The following is a 19,472-nucleotide window of genomic DNA, read 5'->3' as shown; positions in this document are numbered from 1 at the left end:
AGGGGAAGAGAGGAGCTTCTGCTTATCCTCAGTAGATGCTTGAAGCTAAGGGAAGAATCATGGAGCTCAGCAAACAAAATGCAGCAGAGCAGATGTTACAGATCCTGTGAGCTGCCTCTTGAAGTTGGCTGGGGGGCTGCAACTGCAAGAGGGATCTTGCTGGTCCTGGCTGGTCCATTCCCTGGGGAGTGGGATGATGCACAGGTTCCCCCTGGTGGTCGTCCTATGAACTGCAAGGCTCTGAAAGCAGAGTGGTCTCCAGGATGGGAGTGGGGCGTCCACCTAGAGGAGCAGCATCACCTGTTAGGCAAAGAAAAGAATCAATCTGGGGCAGAGGAGCCAAAGTGCCTTAATTAAGTGCCTGACATTGTGGGATGTCTTCTTAGTGAGTCTCTGCCCAGTTAGTCTATGTGGATTGATTTTGTGATTACATCTTGAAGTCCAGCCGCCAGGAGCCTTGATAAAATCTTTACATCTACATTAATCAGGGAATCCAGGTAAGCACCACGGAGCATTTTCCAGATGTGTCCAGCAGATGAAGGCCTCCACTGAAGAGATAAGTGCACCCAGGGTCAACATTAATTACCAAGTTCAGGAGCCAAAAAGGGCTGACGGGTGGGTGAGAATGCGGGTAGGGAACCGGGTGGGGCCAGCATGGACTTGCCTGGAGAACTTGCTAAAACTGTGGAAGCCAGGTGCTGGGGAAGGGCCACGGGCCTCCATTCCTGAGCTCTCAGCAACAGGAAGGCCTCCCATCGCCACAGTGGAGAGATAGGGGCCAGACCCAGGCTGCTGCCAGTTGGCTGAAAGAGCCTCAAGACTTTCCCAATGAAGCAGGAATTATTTCACAGATTAGGACTTATCCTAAGGGGGAAACTCAAGGTTCTTTCTATCTCCATACACAGATGAATCATCCTACTTATTAATAAATCTTTTTGCAGCAGGTAGGTATGTGTTATCTTAACATGATGTGTTTAACCAAAGGGGTTTTAGATCGCTAGGCATTGCATGGTTCATAGGTGGACAAGACATGTGGGCAGAGGATTTTTCTTACCATAACACAAATGGATGAAAAATAATAATGACTTCATACATCGAGCCCTGTTCAAGAATCTGGAGCTCCAACCATCATATAGTTAGAACCGTTTCATCACAGAATCACAGCTTGTATGCCCACAGTTCTTTCACTTAAGCCTCTAAAAGTTAAAGCAGTTGTTTTCATAGTGTGGCTAAACGTTTCCCTTTGGAAAAGCAAGCACTAATTAGCCAAATTAAAGGTTTAAAAGCATGAGAGAATAGTGCACTGCTTCTTATAATAGTCGCATACCCACTGAACGGATGATTACACTGAGACTTTTAGGATCTTGTTGTATGTTTCATGATAACCGAAACGGGGAAAGAACAAAGAGAACCTGGCTTTCCTCCACCCGTTCACATCGAGGATGCACGTTTCACCATGTGGGGGCCTTACTCAGTGCCCCCTTGAATTCATGACCACAGCAAACATACCTTCTTCTGGCTTCTTGGAAAAGACAGGCTTCGAGAAGTGATTCCTGAGAAAAGCAATACCCCCAATGAAAAACTGGTCATAAAACATAAAAGAGAAACTTCCCTGCTCTCACCAGCAGTAATGCGTTTTCTACTGTATCCTGCCTTCTAAAGGCTTCAAACAGTGCAAGAGCCGAATTTGAAACATTTGCCACATTAAGGCAAAATTGAGCTTAGCCAGGATCTTTATGGGTCTTATAAATATTTATACTTAATAACATCTGGGCTGAGCCTTAGTTTCGAAGCTCATGTTTGCTGAACGAGTCTTTCTCTCGTCTTTTTTTTTTTTTTTAAATGAGAAATGAGGTTGGGGAGGACACCTTTAGTTTGGTATTTTACAGTTTTCGTATTCGTTCCTCTTAGCATATCTCACAAGAGCCAAGACAGGGTCTGTGTGTGATTTATTCATTTTATTGCTAATCAAGAGGCACAAAGTGAAGCAGAATGGGAGAAAAGGGGCAAATCGAAGGTGCGAGCTCTCCTAGAACCGGCTCACACAGCTGAGGGTTGCACAATTATCTGCAAATGTCAGGGCCCCAAATCCACTTTTGCCTGAATTATATGATTGACTGTCCCAAAGGTCCCGAATTTCCTCTAAATAATTGCATAATGTTCTTACTTTGTTTTAGCTGAGGAGACTTAGTCATGAGAGTAAAACAAATGTGGTTGATCTCTTCAGGTTCTCCAAACACTTTTCAAGGGGTGATTTATTCATTTTGGACAGGTCAAAATCAGCCATGTTTGCATAGCCAGAGAGCAATTACATCTTTCAAATTCGAAGGACAAAAATGTGTGAATGCAAATGAAGTCAACCTTCCATTTTCTGCACCGGGAGAAGAGAAGGCTATTCAAAACTCACTGGTATTGGGTTTGGAAATGGATTGGTGCTTTTTATCAGATTCAGTGCTTTAAAATTTTGTGGACATTCCCTTCCAGCAAAGCAAGGACTCCTGCTTTGAAGACTGACTTAGGATGTGCTGGAAAGAGATTTCCTTTCCCATCTCCTCTCTTTGTTGATACCTCAATAAAAACCTGGGCGGCTTTCTTGTAGGCTCTCTGAAAGGTTTTAGGAAAAGCTATACTGCCCTTTCAAATGTCCCTGGAGCAAAAATGGCAGTGTCATTTATGTGGCAAGGGGCTTCCCAGCAGCGATGAGCTAGAGGAAGCAAGAACTACAAGAGACCTACATGTCAGGAAAGTAAGGAATGGAAATGTTAGTGTTTCTTGCAGAACGAGGGAACTGTCCACTCGGAAAAATAATTAAATGGTGAGTGCTGTCAGTGAATCTGAAAGATTTGCCTCAGGTAAACCCAAATGCAGATAATTGATACATGCATCCGTGCTGCAACCCAACCACCCATAGATACAGGAAGGCCGTTTCGGCTTAGGGAAGTGAAGTGACTTGCTCAAGGTCACTCAGGGATTTGGTTCGCCTCCCATCAAGAGTCTCTGGGACTGTAGCTCTCTGACACTCGTACTTGCACTGCATTGCCCTGAATTCATTCCACAAGCACTTTCCTTGTTTCTCTGCTCACAAATGAGCGCGAGTGCAAAACTTGAACAATTCCACTCTCGGGCGCTGGCCTTTTCTAACGCTAAGCTCCCTCTGGGGGTCACATCAGCTCTTTTGAAAGAAGAGATAAGCCTGCACTCTATTATTAGAAGCAAATGGTTTGAGAAAGCCCTTTTTCCCACCCTCAGCTTGTCATCCAAAATGTGATGGGAAGCGAGGGTGAAACAGAAGATAAATGTCCCACTCCTTGACTTGGAAGTTGATTTTTGTCCAAAGGTAGAGGAAGCCTTTGGAGTGAGATAGCAGGTAGAATTACACCTCATTTTCCTAACGATACAGGCACTATAATAACCTTGGAAAAGTAATCCTCAACATGATACCCACAGGAATATTTCTAATAAGTAATTTGAAATCATATAACATTCCGGCTGTGGTGCAGTGCAAGGGAACCGTGAGGAGATTAGATTTATTTTCTCGCGTTTTTCTAAATGAGGCCGGGAGGCAGGAAGAGGGGCATCGCCCACTTAATGCTAATACTCTGACATTGTGTGACTATGTTCTTAGGCCCGCGTCCAAATGGTCCTCGAGCTGAGAGAAACCAAAGCTGAAAGCTGAGAAGCACCAATCTCAGAGGCTGAGCTTTTTCAGCCGCCTTTCGAAAATTGAATATGCTCAGGATGACCAGTGCATCCTGTGATTTCTAAAGGCGGGGGGACTCCGGGAATGTGCTGATGAAAGGAAACCCCAGGGGGAATCGGCAAAAATCCAGCCTTTGAAAGGGAGACTCAAATTGCAGAAATAAAACAAATGATTTTGCTTAGAGCAGTTAAAAGAAAGCAAATGCTACTTTAATTTTTGAGTTCCGCAGAACCTCATTATGCAAGTTAGAGAAAGGGATATAAAAGTCTTCCAGTTGAGAATTTTAAATATAACAGAAAGTGACATTAGTGAAATATGAGGTCATGGCATCTGGTTGAGGAAAGAGTTACATTAATAGTTTTCACTAAATGGACCAGGAACCCTTTTAAGTCATGGCTCTTCTGCTGGATGCACCCTCAGAATGCTAGCTGCCATTTGTTGGGCCCCTACTAGGTCTCAGGCACTAAATCAGGTATTTTACAAGCATTGTCTTGGTTAAGTCTCATGAGGTAGGAGTCATGCTTCCGGGTTTCTGAATGGGGACGTGGAGGTTCAGGGAGGTCTGCCCCAAGATGATGCTGTTGGCATGTGCAGCAGCCAGCATCCCAGGCCAGGCCGGTGCCTAACTCAGTCCCAGGGGAAATCCTGGGTCTTCCCTCAAAAATCCGAGGTGACCAGCCACCTGGGAGCCCTGTGCTAACAGTAGACTAATGAAGAGCTGGGCTCAGTAGGTTCATCACAACAAGTATTTCTGGTGTGTCCTCGGAATTGGACAAGAAGAAATGACGAGGCATGCGATCATTCTCCATCCAGAGCATGAACCAGAAAGGCTGGGGAAAAGATGTTCACACCAGGCTGAAGTCAGCCTGAGAAAGCAACAAAAAAGAGGTCTATAATTAGGAGCAAGTCGCTCATTCAGGGAAAGCAAAAGAGAGCGTTCCTGATAAGCCTTGGTGCCAAGACCAATATTATCTTTTATTAAAAACAATAATTGACGTTGCTACAAGGCTTTTACAGATCCAAATTCACCATGACCAGAAGAACAGGGGGTGGGGTGAGCAGTTGAAGATAGCAACCACTTTCAGTAGTCTGGGGAAGGAGAGAAGCAAATGAAATTCAATATTCCAGAAGTTCAAGCCCGCTCCTTGTAGAGAACAAAAGAAAACACGCCTAATGGAGTAGAATAATAAAGAGAACGCTCTGCATTCACAGAGTATTGGGTCCTTCAAAGATCTTTGCAAATCGTCAGGGGGGACATTGCCATACACCTGTGAGGCATTATTATTTGCAGGGTGCTCTGGAGTGAACCTGGCCACTGACAATGGCAAAAAGGCAAGGACACAATGCCTGCAATCTCAGCCTTGAAGGATTAGGCTCCAAAGCCACCTGGGAAGAGCACAGTGCAGCAGTGGTTGGAGCCTCACAGTCTGGGTGCTCCTTTCGCCGGTCGGTGGGGACTTTTCGGTGTGGTCTCAGGAAAGATGAGGTCACTCGCCCCCTTCTCTCTCCACACTCTCTCTTTGCAGAATAGCTACGGGTAGAGTGTGTATGGTTAACAGACGGTCCGATATTTTTCATGGATGACCAGTTTTCAGAGAATGAGAAGAGGCTACAGCAATGATCTGTAGACTTTTTGATCATAAGCTTATGTTAACTGCAAAGGATGTAACTTCCGGCAGATTGTAAAATTTGACAATTCAAGTTATAACTGTTCTGAACTCTTTTAAATCTGTCCAATTGGATGATTGAATACCCCCCAAGATCCATTTAAAAACAGAAGTACAGACGCTTCTCTTTGACATCGTATTTCCATTCTAGTTCCCTTTAAGACCCGTCAGATTGCATTAAACTTGTGTGCTTGTCTTTTACGAATACTCTTTCTTGTGTTTCCGTGATAAATACAGATGTGTGTTCATCTCTTTCTAAGTTTATAGACTTAAAATTTCTCTCCTGGGTTGAGATATGATCATAATTATGAATAAGCAATTGATCATAACCAAATTAAGATCTCACGAGTTTTAAAAAATAAGAATAAGCATAAAATTTAAAGTTTGTACTGGACATATGTCTTAATGAGATGAGAGGGGGTTTATGGTGTTTTGACTCGTTCCTTTGTTTGGTGCCCGGGAGGTGTTTAAACCTGGGACAACACAGTTGTGGTTGCTTGTTTTTGGTTTTGTGTTTCTTATAAAAATAGAGGAAGGAATATTGTGCAGGTGAAATCGCAAAGGGAAAACACACAGGCTTGTTCTTAGTTGATTTTTAGGAGCGAGAATTCATGGAAGTTGAAGAGTCGAGATTGATTTCCTTGACATTACCCACATGCAGGTACCAGATGGGAAGATTTGGTTGCAGCGGTCTGAGGGAGACGCATTCTTCAGTTTGAGGACGACCGGCCTGAATTGTACTGTGAGGACCCACATTTCCTCTGTCTCTGGGAGTCAGAGGCCGGAATCCTACAGCTCAGGGTGAGAGTGGAGACGTCAGCCAAGCTCGCTTTACTGCTTGTTAACTGTGTGACTTTGGCAGATAAGAAACCTAGGTCTCTGACCCTCAGCTGTCTCTTCTTTAAAGTGGTTCACTTGGGGCGCCTGGGTGGCTCCGTCGGGTAAGCTTCTGCCTTCAGCTCAGGTCATGATCCCAAGGTCCTGGGATCGAGCCCCGCATCGGGCTCCCTGCTCAGTGGGGAGTCTGCTTCTCCCTCTTCCTGTTGCTCCACCACTTGTGCGCTCTCTCTCTCTCTGACAAATAAATAAATAAAATCTTTTTAAAAAAAATAAAATAAGGTGCTTTGCGAAAGCTGCTCCCCCCCGCCCCCAGGGCTGCTGAAAGGATTAAGGACTCGTGTGTAAGAGTGGATGCTCAGTGTCTATCTATGAGTTACCTTTCCTACTACAGAAATATTGATTATTGGGATTTAGCTACATGGGGTATTTATTATCTTCTCGAGAATTCTTAGCGACAACCACCTCACAACAGTCCTCTGCTACTAGGACTGAGTCTGTAGGACTTGGAAAGAGAACAGTCACTTTGTGTGTCCACATCCCTTTGCCCTTATTGCATCGGACACCTTTGCGGAGCCAGCCCTGCCCTCAGCTCCTTTGCTCTGTGGGATTTTCCTTCTTCTTCTCCCACTGCCTTCTTTGTTCTTAGGAATAACACTACTCATGGCTGCAGAGGGTGGAGCATGTCACGTTTCCTGAGGTCCGGTATCGGCGAACTTGAAGTACTGTCTTGGCAACCCAACAGTTTGGGCCTCCGGGTCAGCTGGAAAGGCATTTGGGTGCCCTCCTGCCCTGTCTCCACTGGAGAGGTCAGATGAGCTCCTTCCTGGCTGAGAGGAAGCTTCGGTTTGGCAACCTAGCATGTGTAATTTAAGACCCCGGGCCGTGGAATCCAACAGAGGCAGGTTCAAATCCCAGGTTGAGTTGCTGACTAGGTAAACTGAGTAGGTAACCTGACTAGGTTGGTAACCTCAGTAGCTCATTTAACCCTTCAAAGGCCAAGTTAACTTATCCATAAAACACGGTTGATAGTGCCACTGACTTCATAGGGTTGTTTGGAGAATATAATGAAAAGCACGGAAAACACTAGCACAGCACCTGGCCTACGTTTGTATTCAGGAAGTACTGGAGGTTCTAGCCAGGAAAACGAGGCAAGAAGGGGAAATAAAAAGCACCCCAGAAATAAAAAGCACTTCCCAAAAGGAAGAAGTAAAACTATATTTGCAGATGACATAATTGCCTTACAATATTCCCATGACTTATCCTGGTTGACCTCACATTTGAAGTAACGCTTCGTTCAGATACATCCTAGAGTGCAATTGGCAAAACAATGCTAAAACACACCTGTCCTTTTCTTTTCTTAAAATTTTCATGTAACTAGTAAGCAAATCAAGTGGGCAAATTGCTCTGTCCTCAGTTATTACTGAGATAGAAGCAGGCCCTGCAGAGTTTTGAAGAGATGCCACAGGTAAGTACCTACTCTGCTCCCAGGCACCCATCCCGCCAGTAGGAAACGGGAAAGAAATCTGAATTAGTGACTGACATCTTGCTTGGGTCTGGTCCTAGGGCTGTTACTGGAGAATGGTCCCTGGAATGAGGTGAAGGTCGCTACTGAGGGGTGCCACCTGGGGGCTTGGGAACCCAAGTCGACAGGTGCTCAGAAAACATCCCAGGGGCTCTGTCAGGTACAGCACATACCCCGTAGGGAATTCTTCCCTGACCACTCTCCACTGTCCTGACCCAGGGGAAAGTGTTAGAGTGTGAGGCCCCTGAGGGCAAGGATTTTGTTCATCGGTGTATTCCCAATGCCTAGAAGAGCACTGTCAAAGATAAATATAATTTTGGTCACATGTGTAATTTAAAAAATATATTCTAGTAGCTACATTTAGAAAGCGAGAAGAAACCAGTGAAATTCATTTTCATGTATAATCCATACTGTTATCATTTAACTCAATACATCTAAAATATTATTTCAATGTGTAGTCAATATTAAGTTATTAGTGAGACATTTTACTTTTCTTTGTGTACAGAGTCTTTGAAATCCCGTGTGTATTTTACACGTAGAGCATACCTCAATCCACATCGGCCACGTTTCAAGGGCTCAACAGCCACATGTGGCGAGTGGCTACTGTATTGTGGTCATCACAGACCTAGAAGAGTTGTTGGCCCATGGTTAGCACCCTGTACATATTTAAAGACTACAGTTAAATAAGGGTCTCTAGGTCTCCCAGGGCTGCTGTAACAAATTGCCAGGAACTTGGAGGCTTAAAACAACAGAAATGTATTCTCTCAGAGTTCCGGAGGCTAGAAGTCCAAGATTAAGGTGTCTGAAGGATTGGTTCCTTTTGGAGACTCACAGGAATAATCCCTTCTTTAAAAAAAAAAAAAGATTTTTATTTATTTATTTGAGAGAGAGAGAGCATGAGGAGGGTGGAGGGGCAGAGGGAGAAGCAGACTCCCTGCTGAGCAGGGAGCCCGATACAGGGTTCGATCCCAGGACCCTGAGATCATGACCTGAGCTGAAGGCAGACATCCAACTGACTGAGCCACCCAGATCCCCCAGGAATAATCTCTTTTATGCTTTTCTCCCTGTTTTTGGGAGCAATTCTGGACATTTCTTGGCTTGTAGACACAACACTCCAATCTCTGCCTCCATCTTCACATGGACTTATTTCCTATGTTTTTCTGCGTCTTCTTCTCTGTCTCTTATAAGGTTATTCTCATTAGATTTGGGGTCTACCCTAATCTGGGATGATCTCATCTTGATCCTTGCCTTAATTATATCCGCAAAGACCCATTTCCAAATAAAGTCACATTTGGAGTTTCCATGTGGACATAAATTCTGGAGGGCAGAGGGTGGCGTTATTCCACTCACTATAGGAACCTAGGCACTTTTATTTCTGACAGCTCCCAGCTGATGCTGTTACCTTATTGAATTCTCAACAGCCTTGCAAAGGGGGGATTGTTATCTCCCTTTTACCAAGGAGGAATCTGAAGTTGGAGATTTAAGTAATTTGCCCAAGTTCTGGCAGCTGGTAAGTTGCAGAGCTTGGCCTTGAACTCAGGTCCATGTGACCGTAAGTCCCTACTCTTATGACTCATACTTAACCCTATCTCAGGTCTTCCAGGTCTGTGGTTTCTTATTAACTGCCCTGCTTAAAAGTCCTTTGTAAAAATGTCTCCTCGGGCGCCTGGGTGGCTCAGTCAGTTAGGCATCTACCTTCGGCTCAGGTCATGATGCCAGGGTCCTGGGACCTTGCTCAGCGGGGAGTCTGCTTCTTCCTCTGCCCCTCCCCACTGCTTGTGATCTCTGTCTCTGTCTCTGTCTCTCTCTCTCTCTCTCATGAGCTCTCTCTCTCAAATAAATAAATAAAATCTTAAAAAAAAAAAAGAAGACAAACGTCTCCTCAACTTCTAGTCTGCAAGTCAGTGGTTTTACATCATTGTGCACTTTCCGTGTTTGGTCAGACTGATTAATTCCATATAAGAAGCATTTTTCCCATTGTGTAAAGATGTTACCATTGCTGTAAAGGGCTAAGAAAAGGACTTATTTTCTTTCTAAAGTTGAGGAGACCATGGGGAAAGGAGAGACTGAATTCAGTCATGCATTTGGCATTCCGCTGTTTGAAAATCATCCTCAGATCTGGGAGTAACATTCCGAGTTTGTGTCCAGAGGCGGAAAGAGCTCCTGGGACAAGGTTGTGAGGAAATGTTTGTGACACGGATCCAGTATTCCGAGGAAGTTGCTCAGGGTTGCTCCACCGAAGGGAGCACTTGTTGATCCTTCCCTCCAAATGTGTGTTTAGTATTTAAGAGACAGAGACTCATAGGACAACTAGGAAGGCGATTCCAGATAGTTCTTGTGTGGGAGGGTGACCTGGCAAAAAGCATTCAGCTGGGAGATGGGGTTACTCTGTTTCTTTTTTCTCATACATGTGAGCATAAACATAGTTCTCTTCACCACGTCCTGTTATTTATTACCATATTTTTATTTGCCAAAATAAGTAGACCCACCCAAGCTTCGTGCAATGGTACTGGGAGCCTCCACCACAATGGCGAGGGTTAGATGGGCAGGGCCAAGGTCAGGTCAGGACTGTCTTTCTGTGAGGCAGGAGCCTGCTGCCAGCTCTCTGCCTAATGGCCAAGTAGAGTGGCATTCCAGTGTCCATTGTCTCTGTCTCCCACCCTGGGGCTGACCAGTGGGGCCCGGATGTCACTGACCTAGTGGGACGGAAGTCCCCTTACTCATAACAGCAGCCGCACTCAGCAGGACAAGGAACATCTATCTCACTGTGACATTTCCCAACCTGGGCTTGGTGTCTACATTTTGGCATTTGGCTTCAAATTTGGTGGGAGGGGTCTTGAGAGGTTATGGATTGTGTGCCTCTGCCTTATGAGGACAAAAGGCCATGGGCCCATCGAATGCCTGTGTGCTGTGATAAACACTAACGCAAAAGCAAAGAAAATCAAACCAAAACCCAAGTGCAGACAAAACCCATTGTGTTGAGCTACCCCCAGGTAAACTCAAACTGCACGACTGTGCTACAGTGGGAAATATTCTTTCTGTGGTCTGAAGTGTGGATTCTTGCTCGCTTTTTAAAAGAGCGTCTATTCTGATGAGCTGCATGCTCTGTGTCCTGGACTGAATGAATATTAGTGTCAGCCCCCCCAAATTCCTATGTTGGAACCCTAACCCCCAGTATGGCTGCATTTGAAGATGGGCCTCTAAGGAAGTAATCAGGAGACATAAGGTCATAGAGTGGGGCTCTGATCACATGGGATTAGTAACCTTGTGAGAAAAGACACAGGCAGCTAGCGCTCTCTTCCCCACCCCCCACCCCCCACCCCCCTCACCCCACCCCACCCCCGCTCCAGGAGCATGCACAGAGGAAAGGCCCGGTGAGCCCACAACTGACACCCAAGAGGAGAGCTCTCACCACGCATCAACCTCCTAGCAACTTGAATTTGGACTTCCCAGGAAGTGCAATAATAATATTTTCTGAAAAATAAACATATTTATTTTTATTTCAAGAAAATAAATTTCTGTTGTTAGCAGCCCAGCTTGTGGTATTGCAACAGCAGGCTGAGCAGATGAATGCACTGGAGAAACGGGGACAGGCAGGAGGGCTGGGTGCAGAGCGCCCTTAGACTCTTGCTCAGTCCTGCGTCCTTGACCTAACTTGGCCTCGGTTTCGTCATGGGTGACATAGCATTTGCGGGGCTGCTGATTATAACCCCCTAGTCAAGTAAGATGCTTGCAGGTGGGTATGTTTCCAATGAGGCTTTCTTGCTCGGGGGTTGCACTCAGCAACCCAAATTCCTCTTCCTCTTTGCTCAGTGGGGAGGGAGATGTGGATTTTGATTTGCCAGGTGAGTTCTGCTTAACATGGGCAGATGGAGTGTGCTCTCCAGCTCACAGGACTTTATTTCTCTCTAGACTCACATGTGAATTAGGGGCATAAAATGTTCTCTCGGGTCCTCTCCAGATCTAAAACCACTTTTTCCCCGGTAGTATTTCTTCTTACTCATCTTTGTAAAAGACATCATTTTCTAAGGGGGAAAAAAAAAAAATCTCCAAACCAAAAAACAAAACCAACCACATGAGAGCAGTTTTCCTGAAATGTTGAGGACGTACAGTATATACAGGTGTGTGGGCGTAAATCGACATAACGGCATGAACACTTCTGTGCTGGGTATTAGGAACACAAAGACAAATAAGATGGTCCCTACTTTCAGGGGTTTAGAATACACTAGAAAACATTCAAATGATTGGTCTTCCTTTTTATCTTAAGCTTAAAAAAAAAAAGAATGAACTGTAGCAATGTTTTGTTCTACCTTTCCCTCATTTATAAGGCGTGCCTCAATTTGAAGCCTCTGAAAAATAATAGCAACGAATGAACAAATGCCAAGTGTGTTTTAGCAGAGCTGAGAACAGTGCCCAGCTCCCAGTCTAAGTGCAGGCATTGTTCACCTGTATTAAGTTAACACACATTCCTATATGAACGTATCTCATGCATATAGCAAGGGCTCACGAGAGCCGCGACTAAACTCAGAAAGCTAGCTGCCATTCCGGAACTAAAGAGGGGTGGTGGTTGTACAGCACTGTGGACGTACAAAATGCCATCGAATTGTACACTCTAAGGTAGTTAATTTTGTGTTGTGTGAATGTCACTTCAATTTAAAATAAACAGCAACAGCTAATTGCCACTTGGGCCCTCTGCTGGGCTAAGATGACTTAAATACCTGAGATTCAAGGCTGAATGTTACCACCAGAAAGGAGGAAGGAACTCACAAGGTCAAGGCCCGAAGGTAGCCCTGTATCAGAGCAGGAGGGCCTCGCATCCAGTGAGAACGGAGGCGGGAGGAGCTTATGTCCACACCAGTCTGGTCTGCGAGGACCGTCAGTCAGAGTCCGTTCTGAGCCAGTGTGGCCCGTACCTGACCACACAGCTCACCAGCTGTCTGACGGGGCAGGGCGGATTTTATTATCGCCGACTGCCTCGCTCAGAGTTACTCTTAACATTTACCACACAATGGCAACTTTCTCTCTTGTCTCTTCACTCCTTTGGCCCAATCTGTAACTTTTTCTAGGTGTGAAATGCGAGGTGATGTGCCAACGCGATATCGCTCTTATCCTATCGTTGTTACCATTTGCCCTTTGAAGGCCTTCTGAAAATGCCTTTACTTTAAGGGTAATGCTTTATTTTCACACATACGGACCCACCTCCTTCCTCTTGGATTCCTCCCAGCCAGGGGTTTAGGCCTTGGCAATTTAATCACCCAGCCTCACTGACCTAGTGTCTATGGCCTGAGTAACATCATCATTTCCTTTCACAGGATAATGTATATTTTCTGGCCAACTGCTGTGTTTCTTCTCTTCTATACGATTGTGGAAAGACAATGGAACTAACATGCCTTTAAGCTCTTGTTCAGGCTTTCTTCTTAGCTTCCTGAACTGCTCATTTCCTTCTGGTTCAACAACACTTACTTGTCCCTGCTCACAAAATGAGCCTTTCCTCCTGTCTTGATCTTCTCCTTATTAGTCACACTCTGATGTTTTGTGTGTTGGTGGTCCCCAGCCCACCCCCCACCAGGGGGTTCTGTGACTTCAGTGGATCCAAGTGCATTTAGGTTTGTGACTGCCTTTCAGTGATTCATATCCTGATGTTGTCACTTACTGGCCTTTTAATTCTGGGCTCATTTCTTAATAACTATTTACCACAGTTATGAGAATTCGGTAAGGTTATGCCTGGGCAGGCATAGAGAATACAACTGGAAGATCGTAGGTGTTGCATAAATGATTGTTGGGTTTAGAGTAAACTTATTTTTATCTCAGGAAATATTTTCTCTGATCTGAATCTCTGAAGTTAAAAACGCACGTGAGTGTAAGAAAACAGTCATTCATTGTGGTAGGAACACAAATTGGTACTTTTCTGCAGAGAAATTTTACCACATATACCAAACATCTTAAAAATATGTAAACTCTCCGGACCAGCAATTCCAGTTTGAGAAATTTATACTAAGAAATTGGCTGATCTGCCAATTTCTGTGAGGATAGTCACTGAAGCCTTGTTTGTATTCATAAAATATTAGAAACACCTAAATGTTTATCAGTAGGGGATAATGAAAAAGATCATGATATATCCATACAAGGAATAGTACAATTATTTAAAAAGATGTTGTAAAAGAATACTGAATGATAAGCATGATGTGATAACATTTTAATTGAGAAAAGAAGGTTAAAATGCACCTGGATATTTAATAGACAAAAATTAATCTTGACTGGGATGCCTGGGTGGCTCAGTTGGTTAAGTATCTGCTTTTGGCTCAGGTCATGATCCCGGGGTCCTGGGATGGAGTCCAGCATCAGGCCCCCTGCTCAGCAGGAAGCCTGTCTCCCTCTGCCTGCCACGCCCCCTGCTTGTGAGTGTGCACGCATGCTCTCTCTCTCTCTCTCTGACAAATGAATAAATAAAATCTTTAAAAAAAATTAATCTTGACTGTTTAAAAGATATGAAGTCCTGATGTCCATCCATCTGCCAAATATGTTTACCTATAGCCACTACCACGGTGAATGGCAACTCCCTCCTTCCAATTGCTCAGGACAAAACTTTGGAGTCATCCTTCATCATCACAGCCCACATCCAATTTCTCAGGAAATCCTTTGACTCCTACCTTCAAGGTGTACCCAGGACCTGAACCTCACCAGAGTCACTGCTATTGTCCTAGAACAGGCCACCGTCACCTCTCAGCTGGATGGGTACAATGGTCTTTCCTCTGGTCTTCTCATTGTTATACCTCACAAGTTTTCCTCAACACTGTGGCATAGTGACCCTACTAAGGCTTTAGAACTCATCACGGAGCTCCCCTGCTCATAGCTTCCTGGCTCATTCAGAGTCCAACACATAAAATGGCCTACAAAGCCCTCCACACCTCACTCTTCCCTTATGACCTCTCAGAATTGCATCTCTTTCTGCTTTCCCCTTTGCTTGATCCACCACAACACACTTCTCATTTCTCGAACACACCAGGCAAACTCTTACCTCAGGTCTTATCTACTGGCTGTTCTCAGATACCTTCACAACCCTCCCTTGGCTGCTTCCAGGCTTTGCTCAGACCTTCTGGGTGACCTTGACTGCCTTCCTTAAAACTGCAACTTGCCTCCCCCACTGCCAGCCCTCCCAATCACCTTTCCCAGTTCTATATTTTTCCCATAGACTTAGGACTTCCTATTTGCCATTTTTCATTGATTTATGATGCATTATGATTTCTATGGTTAAACATTTCTGATACTGAGACACAGCAGACGATCACTATGTCTTCCAACTAACTAGCAGCTTTTCTCTTTTATTTTTTAATTTTCTTAAGTAATCTCTACACCCTATGTGGGGCTCAAACTCACGACCCCCAGATCAAGAGTCACACGCTCCACTGACTGAGCCAGCCAGGCGCCCCACTTCTCTCTTTTAGAGTCGTGCATAAGATGATGGTGCATGTTACAGTTGACGTGTGATGGATTGTTTGCAGAAATGGTTGTGATGACTCCCTTCTTTGTGTCCCCCCACCCCCCGCCCTTTTTATTTTGTAGTTGCTCTGTTTCCCTACTTGCTTGCTATGGTAGCTTCCTTTGATAGATACACTGTGGCAGGAGTGAGGGGCCAGTTCTGAGCCTGGTCCTCAAGAAGCCTTGTGTATGTCTGATCTCTCGGAATTCTGCTTCTGCCACACGAACATCCCCAAGCTAGCCTGCTGGATGATGACAGACAAATGGCCCAGTTGCCTCTACTGTCCCAACTGACAGACAAAATGCTGAAAGCAGAGCTGGCCAGCTCCTAGGGAGCTGATTGTGGATTAGAGGAGTCATCTCAGAAGAGATCACAAGAACCACCCAGCTGAGCCCAGACGAAACTGAGTGACTTAAATAATGCATTTGCTTTGATGTCTTTTATTAGGCAATAATAACTGATACCAATGATGTCTGAAATTCAATGAGATACATGAACAATTTTCTTATTATGTTTATAGTATATTTCCCTCCAAGTAAAATATAAGCTTCAAGAGGGAGGGATTTTTTGTCTGGTTTTACTGATATGTAGCATCTTCTTCCACCTAGAAGGCTCAATAAATATTAGTTAAATGTCTCAAATGTATATAAATATGGGATAATCCTATTTTTTTTTTAAAGATCGGAAAGATACATGCTGACGTCTTCATTGTACTTATCTCCCAGTGGTAGAATTACAGATTATTTTCCTCCTTCTTTTTGTTTATCCATAATATTCAATTTTCAACAATGAACACACATTCCTTTTGTCAAAAAAACCATTTGGTTACTTAAACCTTGCAACAATAAACTGTAACTCATCTAGCCACTACTCTTAGGGAGATATACCTCCTCACTGCCACATTGTGGGCTCAAGTATTTTTATGTTTGTGGCATCTGGGAATTCTAGGGTTATTGATACAAGTATTTTAACTGCCAAGAGGAAAACATCAACTCTGAACAACGTTCTACTTTAGGGCATGGGTCAATAGAAATTGTTGTTACCCAAAAACTTTTCCTGATCTGCTATTTCAGTTCCACAAATGCTAAAATTTAGTTAACGCCTCTCCTTAGTGTTAACTGATCACTCCAGTTCTTAGCTGCCAACTATAGCACATCGAAATGGTGTCTGTGGTAAGTAAATGCCTGCATTTACTTTTTTTATACTCAGGGTTAGCATGTATTTCTTGAACATCCTTTCTACATAGCTGTATTAAAAGCCAGATTCAGACCAACAAGGTAAACAACCCTTAGGTTCATGTGCCTACACACTGGTGAACATTCATCAATAGTGAAAAATAGACATTTTGATGAATGTTTACCAGTGTGTAGGCACATGAATTGTTATTTAAGTATTTTAATGTAAAAGCTAGAGTACATTTTTTTTAATTGAAGTAGAGTTGACACTAATGTTACATTCCTTTCAGGTGGACAACCTAGTGATTGGACAAGGCTATCCATTCTTTCACTCAACGTAATGTTTTCAAGGCTCATCCGTGTTGTGGTGCAAATCAGTACTTCATCGCCTATAGTGGCAGAATACTACTGATTTATGGATATACCATATTTTGTTTATCTGTTCATCAGTTAATCACATTTGAATTATGTCCACTTTTTGGCTATTATGAATAATGCCGCTGTAAACATTTGTGTATTCAATTCCCTTGGGCACACAGGGAGGAGTAGAGTTGCTAGGTTATGTGGTAACTCTATCTTTCACATTTTGAGGAACTGCCAAACTATTTTTCAAATTGGATGCACCATTTTCTAATCCCACAAGCAATGTATGAGGGGTTTAATTTCTTCATATCCTCTCCAACACTCGTTAGTGTCTGTCTTTTTTATTTTAGCCATCCCATTGGGTGTAAAGCAGCATCTCATTGATATTTTGATTTGCATTGCCCTAATGAGTAATGATGTTGAGACTCCCTGTGTTTTTATAATCATTTCCTTTCTCTCAATGTATCTGTCTGCTTAGCTTTTTACTACATAAATGCTTCTCTGTATTTAAAAAAAGATAACACAATTAATTCGTTCCCTTTTAGCCACATTTTTTTTTTTTTTTTAATTTCTGGCTTTCAGATCAGTTAACCTCTAAAGAGTTAGCTATATTTGTCTGGCTTTATTTCCTTATCCCATACTCACGCCTCCACAGGCCACAATTTACACAACTCCAGAATACAAGGAGACTGGTGCTTTCTAGGGTGGTACAAAGGGGGCTGCCTTTCTCCTCACTCCCCACCCCCTTTGCAATCTGGCTTCTAGGATCCACCCCTTTTTGGAAACTGCATTCCCTGTAAGGCACAGCTTCTCAGGTGTGGCTGAAACCAAATGGAGGAATATAGGTTTTCTCAGGAGAAGGGGAATTTCACACTCCTGCCCCCAGAAGTTTTCATCTGCTGCACAGAATGAGTCCCTGCTTATACTCACAAACGTGGCCCTTTCCCTCCCGTGACCCCATCAGCAGACAAGGGGCACAGCGGGCTCCCTCTGTTCTCCGGAGACACCGTGAGGGTTCCCAGCAGGCGTGCTAGTGTCAGCCAAACCAAGAGGAAGAAAGAAAGTCAATATTGAGGGCAACTGGCAGATTGTTAAAGCTGGGCCTCATGTGGAAGAAAGATAATGGTCCGGTGATTTCACATGTAAACATTTTTAAGATGCCAATAGCCAGGAGGCAGCCTTTCATATCAGATGTCTGTGAAGAGCATCAGCACTGGGGGAAGGCAGGGAGACAGGAAACCCTCACCCTGGACGGAAAATATAGTAACTTGTATTGAAGAGAGGAGTGACTCATTTTCCAAGTGCCAGATTGTGCCTTCCTGATTTACGGCAAGACTTTCGAGGCTGACAACTCAAATCTAAAGTTACTGCAGCTGCTCCTGTGCTTGTGGCAAATGAGGAAGTGGAAGACTGCGTAGGAGAGTAAATAGAGCTCGAGGGGGCCGGCTCTGGCCAGGAACTGGGTCCCATGTTACAGCAGATATTAGGACTGACACTGTGGGAGAATGAGGATCATCTTTATGGGGGATAAGATGGCAAACATTTAGATTGTTAAGCTGTCCCCAGCAGGAAGCTTGCTGCACCGTAGGATGTGGACCCACGTTTTTTAATTATCATGCCCCCCTACATGCACACATACACACACACACATACACATGCCACACACACATGCACACATGGATACACACATATCACATGCACACGCACGTGTGCACATATACAAACCACACACATAGATGGATACACACACTATACACACATATATATACCACACGTACTGCACACATGTACACACACCACGTACACATGCACACATACATACACATACGCCACACCCATATACCCCCATATACATATATACACCACCTATACCACACACACATACACACGTACATACATACACACCACGCATTCATGTGCATTCATATACATATAATCATATACACCACATGATACACACATACACGTATACAGGCATACATAGACACCACACGCGTGCACACATACACACACACATACACATACTTTGAGGGGAACTAGTTCATAGCACCACTGGGAACTCTAGTAACGGCACCCGTGCCCCTGAGGCCACGGAGCAGGGAAATGAGCTTGCTAACTCGCAGCCGCTCAGAAGCGGTGGTGGTGCGGGTCTGAGCTCTAAAGCTAAATACTGGTGCAACAGACTTTAGAGTGGAAAAGCTCCACCTCTGTGTCGCAGGTTCCCTGGCTCACATGGTGTTCGTGATGAGTGGCTGTAGTTGGGACATTTCTCAAGACATATTCATGCCCTGCAGGGCAGGAAACGGCAAACAGCCTACCCACCTACCTCGACTTGGTTTCTGTTTCTCTGATCGGGGCACATGGCCTCTCTCGTGAAAGCTAACCTTCTTGGAAATGATTCCCAAGTCTCCAGACTGTCAGAGGCATGGTGGAGGCCAAGGCCAGACTTGCCCAGAGGCCAGTCTGGATTTAGGACCACATTAAGGAGAAGCAAAACCGTGTGCATGTATGGTGGGGGAGCCACATGGATTTCGGCGGCAGGTGGGCCCCTGGGGAGGAGAGCAGGTTGAAGTCTGGGACTGAGCAGGTGCAAGCCATGTCATAGTGGGGTTTATGTGGCTGTTTTTGCTAAAACACTGACTAGGGGAGCTGGGCACTGGGAGGGGGCAGAGCCTATGGTCGGAGGCCTCGCTTGGCACCATGAAGCCTCGCCTTCCTCCTATCC

This window comes from Zalophus californianus, chromosome 3 (assembly GCF_009762305.2).
Source record: "Zalophus californianus isolate mZalCal1 chromosome 3, mZalCal1.pri.v2, whole genome shotgun sequence".
NCBI lineage: Eukaryota > Metazoa > Chordata > Mammalia > Carnivora > Otariidae > Zalophus > Zalophus californianus.
The sequence above is the reverse complement of the archived record's forward strand: the minus strand, read 5'-3'. Positions refer to the sequence as shown.